Source organism: Xenopus laevis, chromosome 8L (genome assembly GCF_017654675.1).
Source record: "Xenopus laevis strain J_2021 chromosome 8L, Xenopus_laevis_v10.1, whole genome shotgun sequence".
Lineage (NCBI taxonomy): Eukaryota > Metazoa > Chordata > Amphibia > Anura > Pipidae > Xenopus > Xenopus laevis.
The window spans coordinates 65,051,199-65,064,722 of NC_054385.1; the positions used below are offsets into that span (position 1 = coordinate 65,051,199).

General features: G+C 38.5%; 1 long non-coding RNA gene across 1 annotated transcript; it reads left to right on the forward strand.

The window, feature by feature from the left end:
- The first annotated feature begins 1,846 nt into the window (after positions 1-1,846).
- LOC121397048 lies at positions 1,847-9,478 on the forward strand. The gene is made up of 6 exons (XR_005963385.1): positions 1,847-2,385; positions 2,512-2,602; positions 5,674-5,899; positions 6,013-6,215; positions 8,249-8,346; positions 8,543-9,478. It is a non-coding gene; the product is annotated as an uncharacterized LOC121397048 (long non-coding RNA).
- The last annotated feature ends 4,046 nt before the right edge of the window (positions 9,479-13,524 follow it).

The window sequence follows — 13,524 nt, forward strand, 5'->3', positions numbered from 1 at the left end:
ACTTGAAAATAGATATAAAAAGGGTGAAATAAAATTACCTAAAGAAAATATTACCCTAGAAGAAAGACGTGCACTTTTGTCTTTACAAAATAATAAAAGTTTGGTAATTAAACCAGCGGACAAGGGGGGAGCGGTGGTAGTGATGGATAAGGAATTTTATATAAATACAATTATTACAATGTTAGATGATACAACTACCTACCAGAAACTTACCACCAATCCCCTCTTCTCTATACAGAGGGCTATTAAAGATTGCGTTGAAAATGCCTTACAATTGGAGATCATTGATAATAAATTAGCGGCCTATTTGATACAAACTAATCCAATTACACCTGTTTTATACATACTCCCTAAGATACATAAAAACATGGACAAACCCCCGGGAAGGCCGATTGTAGCTGGGGTTGATTCAGTATTTTGTCCCCTAGCAAAATTTCTTTAACACAAAATCTTTTATTAGAGATACTGGAGATTTCATTAATAAGATCAATACGATTGATGGTTTAACAGCTGATGCCATTTTGGTTACCCTTGATGTTGAGAGCCTCTACACCTCCATCCCCCATGATGGAGGTGTGGAGGCTGTCGGCCACCATCTGGATAAGGATGAAACACTTGATGGGGCCCAGAAGAAATTTTTGTTGACACTATTACAAATTGTTCTGTGTAAAAATTATTTCCTGTTTCAGGATGTTTTTTTCCTACAAACCAAGGGCACAGCAATGGGCTCGAATGTCGCCCCGTCCTATCCAAATCTTTTTATGGATGTATTTGAAAACCATTTTGTATACAATAATTGCCAATTTTTGAAGAACTGTAAATGCTGGTATCGCTATATAGACGATATCTTCATGATTTGGACGGGTAGACATTCTGAGCTCATTGGTTTCATAGATGGATTGAATAAATGCTCCCCTTTTATTAGTTTCACTATGCATTGTGATATGATCAGTATACCCTATTTGGATGTGTTGGTCAAAAATACCATGAATGGCCGTTTAGATACCGATTTATTTGTTAAACAAACTGACAGGAATACGCTACTGCGATTTGATTCCTTTCATCCTTCACACATAAAAAAATCTTTACCTAAATCCCAAGTGATGAGAGTGAAACGCATTGTCCAAAATGAACAACAACAAGCAGATAGAGTTGAGGAAATGAAGGATAAATTTAGAACGAGGGGTTATCCATCTAAAATCCTGGATGGAATGGATAGGGTGACTGAAGGGGAATCAGCAAACAGTGAACGTCAAACAAAGCGAATTTCGAAAAGAATACCATTTGTTAATCAATATAATGTACTGAGTGGGGAAATCTCTAAGATAGTAAGGAAGGAATGGAGTTTATTAACCAGAAATTTTCCAGACAAAATGATATTCCGATCCCCACCGGTGATGTCCTATTCAAAGGCAGAAACAATAGGAACTAAGTTGGTAAAGGCAGATTTAGGTCCATCAACAAAATATGTACAGACCCACTTGAAAACCCCTAAAAATGGAACTTTTCCATGTTGTGGATGCAGTCATTGTAGCAATGTACTAAAAGGAGAATGGATTTATCATCCCTTACAAGGCACCCGCATTCCCATCAGGGTTTTTTTTACTTGTATGTCCACATTTGTGGTATACAGTATTAAATGCCCCTGTGGGAAAATATATGTGGGAAAAACTATTCGCTGTCTAAGGGATAGACTTACCGAGCACAAGTCAGCTATTAGGAATAAATTAAACCAGCCTATTGCGAAACATTTCAATGAAAGTGGCCACACTATTAGTCAGTTACGCTTCCAAGTCTTAGATACAGTTCCACGAAGGAGACGTGGGGGCAATCGGGACAAAGAATTATTACGTAAGGAAGCTCAGTGGATCAGGAGGTTGGGGACTCTATCCCCACATGGGTTGAACCATGAGTATGACCTGAACCCATTTTTATTGAAATAGTTTTTAATGTGCTACTGATCTTATTTATTTATAGGTTATTACATGGACATTTGTATCCGCTTCCTGGGAGTGGGATGTAACTACGATATTCTTCAATGATTTAGTGTTTGATGGATACATTGAAAGATAAGTACAGCTGGAAGTTATTTGGATACATATGAAAAGCTTTTAATCACTAAAAGTATGTTATGTATTTATGTCTTGACACAAGGGGGCACTGTGATACATTGTATTTAAGGTCAGGTGGTGATGTGTGTTTTTTATACTTGACAAAGAGTGGAGTGCCACTCGAAACGTTGTAATTTTATGCTGCTGTCCCATACACAATAAAGACGGTTTTACGAAAACTGGAGTGCTGTCTACTGGGAGAGAATTAATACAACAATGGAGCCTTGATGAACAGGCCATTTGACGTGCACCCGATGATACATTGGTCTATTCAGTAAGTGCGGTCTAATTGGAATTGTCTCTACAATTAGAATTTTATAAAGACAAAATGTGATATTTTTTCTATATTTCATTACATTTTCTATGGCCTGTTGCTAACTTTTTAATATTGTTTCCATAGGTCAGAAATGTGAGCAGCTAATTAATTTCTGTGTAAATAATGTGCAGTTACAGCCAATACCCCACTTGGGTTCACCTGCAGCTGTCCAAAGGTAATTATTTTAATAACATTGGCATAAGTTATGATTTTTAACAGTTGGTTCAATAAAATACTGGTCAGATAGACACATAGGTTGCTGCATCAGATTTGTTTATAGTATGCTATGATTATGGAGCCACCTAGTGGTCAATACCTGTAATGTAGCTTGCAGATTTCTAACTCATTAAGTCCACATTTACCCAAATATATATATGACAGAGGAACTGGAAATTCAATCATATTATTTGCAATTTACTGATCTGATCACCAACAGAAAATTACCATAATTTAAACCAGCATGAAGCACACAGAGTCTCTAAAAAAGTTTTAAAAGTTTATTGACATTGCAAAATGGTCTTTTGTATTTATTGCCTTAAGAGGCAGTAACGCATTGGCAAAGAGTTCACCCCAGAACCTTCTGTTCTTTAAAGGTATATGAATCAATAAATAGATACATTCTCAGGTATACTGGGCTGATTTGAAAGCAATCATGCTGGATACAGGTGTTCTACACTTCACTGCACCTTACACAGAACACCATTGAATTAAGTGGCAGAGGGGAAACTGGTGATTAGTTTTCAGGGTCCCCTGTTGGCTAAGCAGGAACTAAAGGCATCTTTAAGGGCAGTGAGTATGAAACTGACATACCACCAGCAAAACTTGAGAAATTGTACTTCACAATAAGAACCGGTAGCATTAGCAGGGATCAGTTTCACTCAACATTGTTATGACAAACATAAATGAAAAAAGGTGTATAATTCAACAGTGGTGTTCATTCTACCAGTGAAAACAGCTTACTGTGCCATGTCCTGATCTTTAGTTGAACAATAATCTAAAATAGGGTAGAAATGCAATCTTACAAAATTGGTTGGTGGGAGGGAAAACTTAACTGCTTCTGCATCTAAAGGATATAAGATAGATTTAGAACAGTTAATTGATAGACCTAAATATTCCCTAAAAAAAGCAATCTATAATATTTATTAAGGCAGAGCAACTTTGTGGGGAACACAGTTTCTCAATGAATTATAATCATGTATGTACTTAATCAGGAAAGTGCAGTTACATGCTTAAGTTTCCTTCCTTTCTGCAAAAAGTCCTGGCATTTTTAGTCTTTTCTTTTTCAAATTAGTAGAGACAACTGAAAGTGCCATGGGTGCCATCAGACATACATACATACATATATATAAGTATGAGAATATTTGGGGGCAAGTGAAGTGAATTAGAGGGAATTTTCGAAGTTAAAAGATTCAAAATTCAAAGTAATTTTTTTATTCGACCATCAAATAGGCCAAATTCCACTTCGACTTTGTTTCGAAGTAAAAACGTTCGACTATTCGACCATTTGATGATCGAAGTACTGTCTCTTTAAAAAAACTTCGACTTCAATACTTTGCCAAATTAAACCTGCTGAAGTGCTATGTTAGCCTATGGGGACCTTCTAGGGCATTTTTCTTCGTTTTTTGAATTCGAAGGAAAATCGTAAGATCGTACGATAAAATCGTTAGATTCGAAGTACGATAGTATAGATTGTACAGGAACAATTTTCTGCATACCGAACAGTTTTTCTGTTAGCATTTGTTATTATATTCTCCCAATAAAGAGCAATTTGATACATTTTTTTTTTTTTTAAAGATTTTATTTTTGCTTTTAACAGACAGGTAGATAGAAACAACAAAGAAGAACCATCACATTTTAATGAAGGCAAGACTAGAAAATTTCTTGAGCATTAATCATTCAGAAATGCAATAGAGCCTGGTCAGTGCAGCGCAGTGGGCGTTTAGTATAACCAGTGCAATTTGAGGGGGCATTGAATTGAACTAAGGGCTATAGATCACCCCAGCAGGGCTAGATCGCCAGATCCGCTGAGTTCACCTCCAACCACGGGGCCCAGATCTTCTCGAATTTCTGCGGGCATCCTCTTCCCTCATATGTGAGCTTGAACAAGGGCAGTATTTTGTTAATCATGTTTCTCCAAGCCTGGATCGTGGGAGGTTGGGCCGCCATCCATTTCATCATCAGCAGTTTCTTTGCATAAAATAATAGTATTCTGAGTAGCGATCTGGTTTTATTCAGGGGGAGGAGGTCATCCACTATGCCAAGAAGACAAACTTAATTTGATACATTTTTATCTTGGATGCGGGTGGGGTAAAAAAAAAAGAGGGTTTGAAATGAACAAAGATCACATTGGGGGGTCATAATTGAAGAGAAGTAGTGAGGTGCAGAAATAAAAAAAAGCTTAGTTAGACAAAAGAATCAACCCAATAGCAAAATTTATAAACTTGGATATGTTTGCAGGGCCGGAATTACATAGTGGGTGCCCCTAGGCCCACTACCATTCATCGCCCCTGTCCCCTCCAGGGGGACAGGAGCAATGGGGATTGGTGCACGGGAAATTTAAAAAATGAATTTATCTCTAGTGCATCCCCAGTGTTTCTGAACCAATGTGGGTGTGGTTGGGCAGCATGCCGCCCCCCTAAAATTCTGCCTAGATTACAGCTATTTTATGACAGTAACTGCCTCCTTCTTGTAAAACAAGTCATGTCTGCCAATAATCTGCAATTGTATAACTGATCCTGCTTATGAATGCATATATAATTCTTTAACTGGACAGCTTGTAACTGGTGTAGCAGGTATTTCTTGGTTAGAGAACATTGGGGAACCTTGCCCATTATTTTCCAATACATTCCTCTAGCCTAAGAACATCTATCCCTGCTCGGTAAATCTGTAAATATGAAAAAATATCTCCTTTATTGCAGATATTGCAGATAATTGCCTATCAGTAAAGAAATAATAATTGCAACATACAACCAACATAAATGTGTGCAAAACTAGTTGTACAATGTTCCTGGATTCACGTGTGCATCTCCCAGATTTCCCAGAAAATGATAAAATGTTCTTCCATAATTAGTAAAAGATAATATCCTGGCCTTCCCACCATGGCTGCAAATAATGGCACTGTTGAAATCCTTTAGATGGAAATGGAACAGATTTGGGTTACAATGAGCACATTTTCTCATTTTTGCCTATTTTTTTGTTATATTGATGCTGATAGCTGTTTCCTATAATTCTTCTTCTCTCCCATAGTCTCTTTATAACAATTATTGCCTGGATCACTTTGCCAATGGTCACTGTAAGAAAGGATGTCACAATGCTGAGTCTGGTTGGGATGGAGGAGATTGTTCAGATGAAGAAAGAAAGAAATCTCTGTGCTTTATCAAAGAGAAATAAACACTCTCCTACACAATCTGTCAATGCTAATGTGAGCACGAGTGAGACTTCAGAAAGACAGCAGTGGAAATATGTTGTTCAGGTACTGGAAAAGTGACAGCCTATCCTTTATTTTTTTATTTTTATCTTTGTGTCATTTGTTTAACTTACCATTTAATTTACTTCTTGTTTCTCACCGATATGAAAAACACACAGGTGGTCACTCAGCTGTAGTGGCCTTTGGTTTGGGCATCTGTTGCTGTTGCCGTGGCTCTGGTCTTAGGAGGATTTATTGGTGTCCAGCTCAGAAGAAAACATCAACATGGGGTAGTATGGCTTCCTTCAGGATTCAGTTGGCATAGATCAGGAGAGGGTATCAGGAGAAGGAAACCTGTAGGAGAAGATGCCACAGGACTCAGGTAGGTTCATTAGTTGTTACATTATATATACATAATATTAAACATAGGATAATGCAAAAAAATCAGCAAAGTCAAACAAAGGTCAGTTAGATTTGCTTGTGCTGCTAAACATTCTAGGAAAGATGAACCTACAGTCAGATTGCAACCACCACAATTGTGCCTGATGCGCAGAAACAAATGCGACTGCAGTGTGTTGTTTCAAATCGGTCACAAGTCCTTGAGTGGGAGTTGTACCATTTCTGTTTCTTGGTGTTAAAATGATGTATGTGTATGATTCACTGGGAGCAAATCTGTTGCCTATTAACTGTGGAAATGCTGGAAATACCACTGAAGTTAGTGTGATAGTAGCTCCAGGTCATATGCATCAATGGGAGCACTTGCACCAGATTCAGTAAAACAGACAGGATGGATGCAGTTTGTACTATATGTGTAAATGCCACTGTAGCAGCTATTCTACAAGAAAAAATGGAACATGAAGAACCATGCTAACCATGGCTGTTTTCCATATTGCTTATAATAGCTTTAGTCATCCTAGTTCTTCTGAAAGGATTTGCAGCAAAATCAGATTTAAATTACTTTCCATGTGATAAGCTGGACAAGGTTTATGCTGGAAAATTTCTAGGAGTTATTTTGGAATTCAGCATTTTTGCAGCATTGGGATTTAGTCAAAACCTTTGTATTGAGCTGAACTGAATAATGCAGCTTTATCTTATCAATATTCACTAGGTATATCCCTGAAATATCTTTCTGTTCCAAAATGATAAAATGATTAATAAATGCTTAGGCCCTCTAGTGTACCAATACAGCTGCTCCATCAGCCCAGCTATATCTGCCGCAGCTGGACACAGAGAATGGCATTATGGGCCAAACTGAGATATACTGAGTGTGTGTAGCATGATGAGATACAGCAAGATGAAATCTGGGTTAAATCATAGCAGCTTTTGTGTTTTGTCCTTAGTGATAACATTATGAAACTGTCACTGTTTCTGTCATGCATGTCTTTGAAGACCTTATTGAGGTGCTGTCAAACTGATGCTCGAATGAATTATGTATCTACTCCGCTTATGTTAGCGGCTCAGTTACCTGTACAGAACATGGTGGAGGAACTTGTGTCGTGTGGGGCTGACCTTGGAGCAGCAGATACCCGAGGCGGGTTCATCTATTGCTGTAGTCCCTCTAGTAACTAAAGTCATAACAGATTTGGCACTTTGAAATAAAAAAAATTAAAGGGATACTGTCATGGGAAAAAATGTTTTTTTCAAAACGCACCAGTTAATTGTGCTGCTCCAGAATTCTTCGCTGAAATCCATTTGATGTTTTTATATTTAATATTGAAATTTGTCATGGGGCTAGACATATTGTCAGTTTCCAGGAGCCCTCAGGTCATGTGACTTGTGCTCTGATAAACTTCAGTCACTCTTCACACTGCAAGATGGAGTGATATCACCCCCTCCCTACGCTCCCCAGCAGCCCATCAGCAGCCTGTCAACAGAACAATGGGCAGATAACCAGATAGCATCTAACTGACACCTCTGCTGAAGGATTTGCTTGCATTGCTAGCCCCACCAAATGGTAGACATGGGAATAGCACCACAACCCATGTCGTGCGTATACTAAAATGGGAAGGGGAGAAACAATAGCTGTCTCAGCAATTCTATCCTGAAGGGCTGGCTCTTTCTCAAAGCTCAGAATTAGGCACAGTGCGAATTAGGCACAGTGCACTGAGATTGCTGCCTCCACACCAGTATTACAGCTAAAAAAAAAACATATGTTGGTTCAAGAATAAAATTTTAAATACTGGAGTGAATTGTTTGCAATGTAAACAGTGTAATATAGACATACAAAGTAAACCATAATAATCATGACAAAATCCCTTTAAGTTTTTTTTTATGCGTGGCCTGTTGCACCCTGGTATTCAGAATTAAAAGTTGTGCCATCTTCTTTGCTTGATGAACCTGAATCCAAATATTGCTTGCTGTTGTTAGTCAGTTAGTTTAATACATTACATGCCTGTAATCTCTGTTGCTTTTCAGGTAAATCTGCACTACACTGGGCTGCAGCTATGAATAATGCAGCAGCTGTGAAACCCCTTCTCTGCAATGGGGCAAATAAGGACATTCAAGATAAGAGGGTAAGAGCAAGGCAACATGTTTAGATCTTGGGCTATCCCCTGCATTTACTAGAGTATCTACACATTTCTCTTTTGCATTCCATTTTTTGCATTTTATTTTATTTTGTGTTATTTCTTTACTTTTCTAAATCTTCCCTTTGTATAGCTGTATCATTGCCCTATAGGTAACCTTCTCATTATTTCTTATGTTAACCAGGATGAAACTCCCCTTTTCCTTGCTCCTTCTTGAGCACCAAGTAGATCAGGACCTCTGCAATCACACTGGATGACAGCCAAGACATTTAGCCCAAGAACGAGGCCACAGAGACATTTAGAGGCTTCTGGAAGAGTGTTGCCCTGCTGTTCCCAGGAATACATCTGTAGTAACTCCTTCTGCTGGGGCACAAGCTAAGCGGACCCACAGATCTCGGACCAAGGAACATGCAAAACCTACCCCTTATCTCACCATCCCCAGGCTCCAACATGCTAGACCCAACCATCTGGCTATTGTCCAACTCCAGCCTTGGAGCAGACTGCCCCCAAAGACCTGCCTTGTACACCCAATGACCAATTTGGGAACAGCATATATTTAACCCTTCCCCAGCTAGGCCAGAGGAAACATCTCAGACACAAACTTGCATGCACCACCACCCCTTCTGAGCCCCCTCTCCCGAGTCTAGGAACCCCGGCCCTGGGTGTTTGCATTTAGCTAAAGATTTTCAATTAATGTATATTAGACAGTTTTGTAGTTATGTTCCCTTCTGTATGCAAATTTGGGGTGTTTACACAAATAGTGCAAAATATGGAACAACTTACTAACAACTTCTATATAAGATTTCATTATTTGAATAAGCCATAATGCTCTTCCTATAAATGTGATTCAGTATGTTTGGTTTATATTTTGCAACTTACTTGGTTGTACAGTACTTGGTAAATCAGAACAGGAAACAATGAAAGTAAGAACACTAGTGTTTGCAGTCAGAATATTTCAGTTAATTTATGCAAAACATGTTTTGAAAACTCCACCATTTCATGAGCACGGTGCATTTTCTGGGAACTCTTTGTACCATATCATACTGTTGTGGTTGTTGGGCCCTGGGGATGCTTTCTAGGTGTGTGTAGACAATGTGAGCAGGCTATAGAGTGAAAGCAGTTCAGAACTGCTACGAGGTGAAGATTATGTGAATGTTATGAATTATAGGATAATGTATGTGTAATGAATACTGGTAGAGTGTGCTGTCAGCCTTTGATAGGGTGGAGGGATGTGTAACGGGAAAATATGTGATATATTAGGTTTAAGGCAGCAGTAGGTTTAAGTTAAAGGGATACTGTCATGGGAAAACATGTTTTTTTTCAAAACACATCAGTTAATAGTGCTACTCCAGCAGACTTCTGCACTGAAATCCAATTCTCAAAAGAGCAAACAGATTTTTTTATATTAAATTTTGAAATCTGACATGGGGCTAGACATATTGTCAGTTTCCCAGCTGCCCCAGTCATGTGGCTTGTGCCTGCACTTTAGTATGGAACTACTTTCTGGCAGGCTGTTATTTCTCCTAATGTAACTGAATCAGTCTCAGTGTGACTTGGCTTTTACTATTGAGTGCTGTTCTTAGATCTACCAGGGACCTGTTGTCTTGTGTTAGGGAGCTGCTATCTTGTTACCTTTCCATTGTTCTTTTGTTAAGCTGCTGGGGGTGAAAGGGAGGAGGGTGATATCACTCCAACTTTAAGTACAGTAGTAAAGAGTGACTGAAGTTGATCAGAGCACAAAAAAATCAAACGAATTTGATTCCACCAAGGCCAACTAGAACCCAGAGAAGCTCCCAGCTTTTTGATTGAAAACATTTTGCTGTAAATATGTGTGAAAAACAGGTAACTGGAAATAAGACTATTTTCAGGTTAACTACAGTGTTGTGAATTTCTCTTGCAGTTTAATCAATAAACCCCACTGGGCTACAAATCTATTCATGAGAGTGCATAAGCCACTCAACTATGCAGCGATCACACCTAGGGGCACATTTACTTTGCTCTAGTGAAGGATTAGAATGAAAAATACTTTGAATTTCGAAGTTTTTTTTGGCTACTTCGACCATCGAATTGGCTACTTCGACCTTCGACTACGATTTTGAATCGAACGGTTCGAACTAAAAATCATTCGACTATTCTACCATTCGATAGTCGAAGTACTGTCTCTTTAAAAAAAACTCTGACCACCTACTTCGCCACCTAAAACCTACCGAGCACCAATGTTAGCCTATGGGGAAGGTCAAAAATTTTTCCTTCGATCGTTAGATCACACGAATTGCGGTAAATCCTTTCGACTTCAATAGTCGAATATCGAAGGTTAATTAACCCTCGATATTCGACCCATAGTAAATGTGCCCCCTACTGTCTGTATCAATTTTCAAGCGTGTGACCATCTTTTAGGATTAGGCTAAAAATTGTATCCTTTATGCAGTATAAATATATATGTACTCACTTGGAATCTATGGCCCCTTGCTGGAGACATAACTGGCCTTGAACAGAGTACTGATTTTCAGTGGAGCATACCAACATCAGCACAGATCATATAGCACAGATTATAAATTGGGTTGCCACCTGCCCAGTATTTTACCGGCCTGGCCGGTAAAAATTAAGCTTGATCCTAATGTTATTGATAGGGGAAATGCATAAAGGAAGGCCGGTATGTTTTTGGAAGAAAATGTGGCAACCCTTATCATAAGAGCAATGTGTAGTGCCACCAGCAGCCACTAGAGAGCCCACAATGAACAGGAAGATGCAAGACTCTTTGCAGTCAATACTATATACCGTATATATATATATATATATATATATATATATATATATATATATATATATAATATATATCTCGTAATATTCAAGAGAACCATATATGAAAAAATTCTCATTTATTTCTGTTGTATCAATGTCCAACATTTCGGTCCATTACGTTATATATATCCTAACCGTGCACCCCAGCTGTACAAGCCACAACAGTGTGTGCCTTGGAGTGCGAATACTCATTGGTCTGTTTTCCATAGTATATATACCTCTCCCCTTTTCCCCATGCCATAGGAAAAAGTTAGGTAATAATAATCATTAATAAGAAAGTATGGCCAATAAATAATGTGAGAAAAACAAAATATAAATAATTCAAACACAATTCTTCCCCAAAATGCAGAGGCAGCACCCCCAAATCCCTTTGTCCAGCATTGCACATCAAAGTATTGTGGCTCCTGCCAGTAGGTGGCACTGTGGGTCATTGAAGCCAGGACTCGAACACTGGTTAACACATCTTAACACTGGTTAAATTTGCAGCTACTCACTAATGGCTTACCATGAGTTATTGGCCAGATGCAAACTTGATCTTGGTCACACCACTTAAGGTGGCCATACACAGGGCAATAAAAGCTGCCGACAGACCGTGTCGGCAGCTTATTGGCCCGTGTATGGGGCCCCCCGACGGGCTTCACTGATCGAGATCTGGCCGAAAGTCGGCCAGATCTCGATCGGATGGGACAGAAAATCCCGTCGGATCGCGGCCGCATCTATTCGTTGATGCGGTCCCACGATCCAACCGCCCATTTAGGCATCGTTAGAATCCAATCTTTGGGCCCTAGGGCCACGATCGGATCAACCCGATATTGCCCACCTCAAGGTGGGCATATCGGAGGGAGATCCGCTCGTTTGGTGACATCGCCAAACGAGCAGATCTCTCCATGTATGGGCACCTTTACTTGAGAATTCTCAAAGGACCAGGAGGAAAAAGTATTGGGTCTTTTGGCATCAAGAACACATTGGTGTCTGATTTGCTCAATTTGTACAATTCAGTTACTCCCTAGGGGAACCATTTAATTCAACACAGGTACAGGCTGGCAAAGAATAATTAATTCATTTTCATTTTTTATTATTTGTGGTTATTTAGCTTTTTATTCAGCAGCTCTCCAGATTGCAATTTCAGTAATCTGGTTGCTAGGGTCCAAATTACCTTAGCAACCATGCACTGATTTAAATAATAAACTGGAATATGAATAGGAAGATAACTAAAGAAAGATAACTAATAAAATGTAACAATAACTACACATTTTCAGCCTTACAGACCATTTTTTATTTTGATGGGGTCAGTGACCCCCATTTGAAAGCTGGAAAGAGTCAGAAGAGGAAAGCAAATAATTAAAAAACTTTAAAAAAGAAATAATGATGACCAATTGAAAAGTTGCTTAGAATTGGCCATTCTATAACATACAAAAAGTTAACTTAAAGGTGGACCGCCTGTTTCATCCATGACAAACAAACTGCTAATTTAATAAAGTTAAATAGCAGAACACTTTTAAGCTTGTGTAAACCAATAAATGGGGGACCTACTGTATGTGACGAGTTTATTCAGCTTTTCTACAAAACTGGAACCTTGCTCCCTGTGACACGCAGCATTGGACTTCTTTGTATTTGTGCAATAAGTGTTTTGTCTCCATAACAGAAGTGTCTTCTGTCTAGCAAAAAGGGAAAGTGCTTGTATTGGACATACTTTCTGCCTATTATTATAAATACATTTTCAACTCAAAATGTATTTATTTAACATACTATAAGCATAAATATAGTCCTTAAAGTGGGAATTTGATCTCTTTCATTCTCCCTGAGATGACTGTGGGAATCACAACACCAAAGTACCCTCTCTGTTTTATGGAACCAATAAAAGTTCATGTTGCAGTTTTCAGTATAATATGAATAGTACTCATGGAAAAATGAAAAAAAAAAAAACACCTTACCGTTGTACACGATTATTGTTTCCACTGGAATCAATAAGTAAACTAAGGACATATGCATACAATATCGTTATGTAGCCAACTTTAAATATATTTTTTGCTGATTATCTCAATTCAAGGGAAATAAGGCAACATGTAACCGTGCTAACAAGCACATTTTAAAGCTAGAGTTTTTGATAAAGAATTTTAAGATATTTCATTTAAAACAAGGTTTATAAAAAACAATGCAGCAAAAGGTGCCACTGCAGGAAAGAGATTTTACAGCAGTAAAAAATTGTGTCAAATCACATGTCCTCTTAGGGGCAATGGCACTTACTACAAGGCAACGATTCCTTGATGGCATCCTGCACACCCACTTCCCCTTCACATCATTGATTCACTAAACCTAAATTGAAACCACTTTTGCTGACAAGAAAATCAGCTCTATTATGAA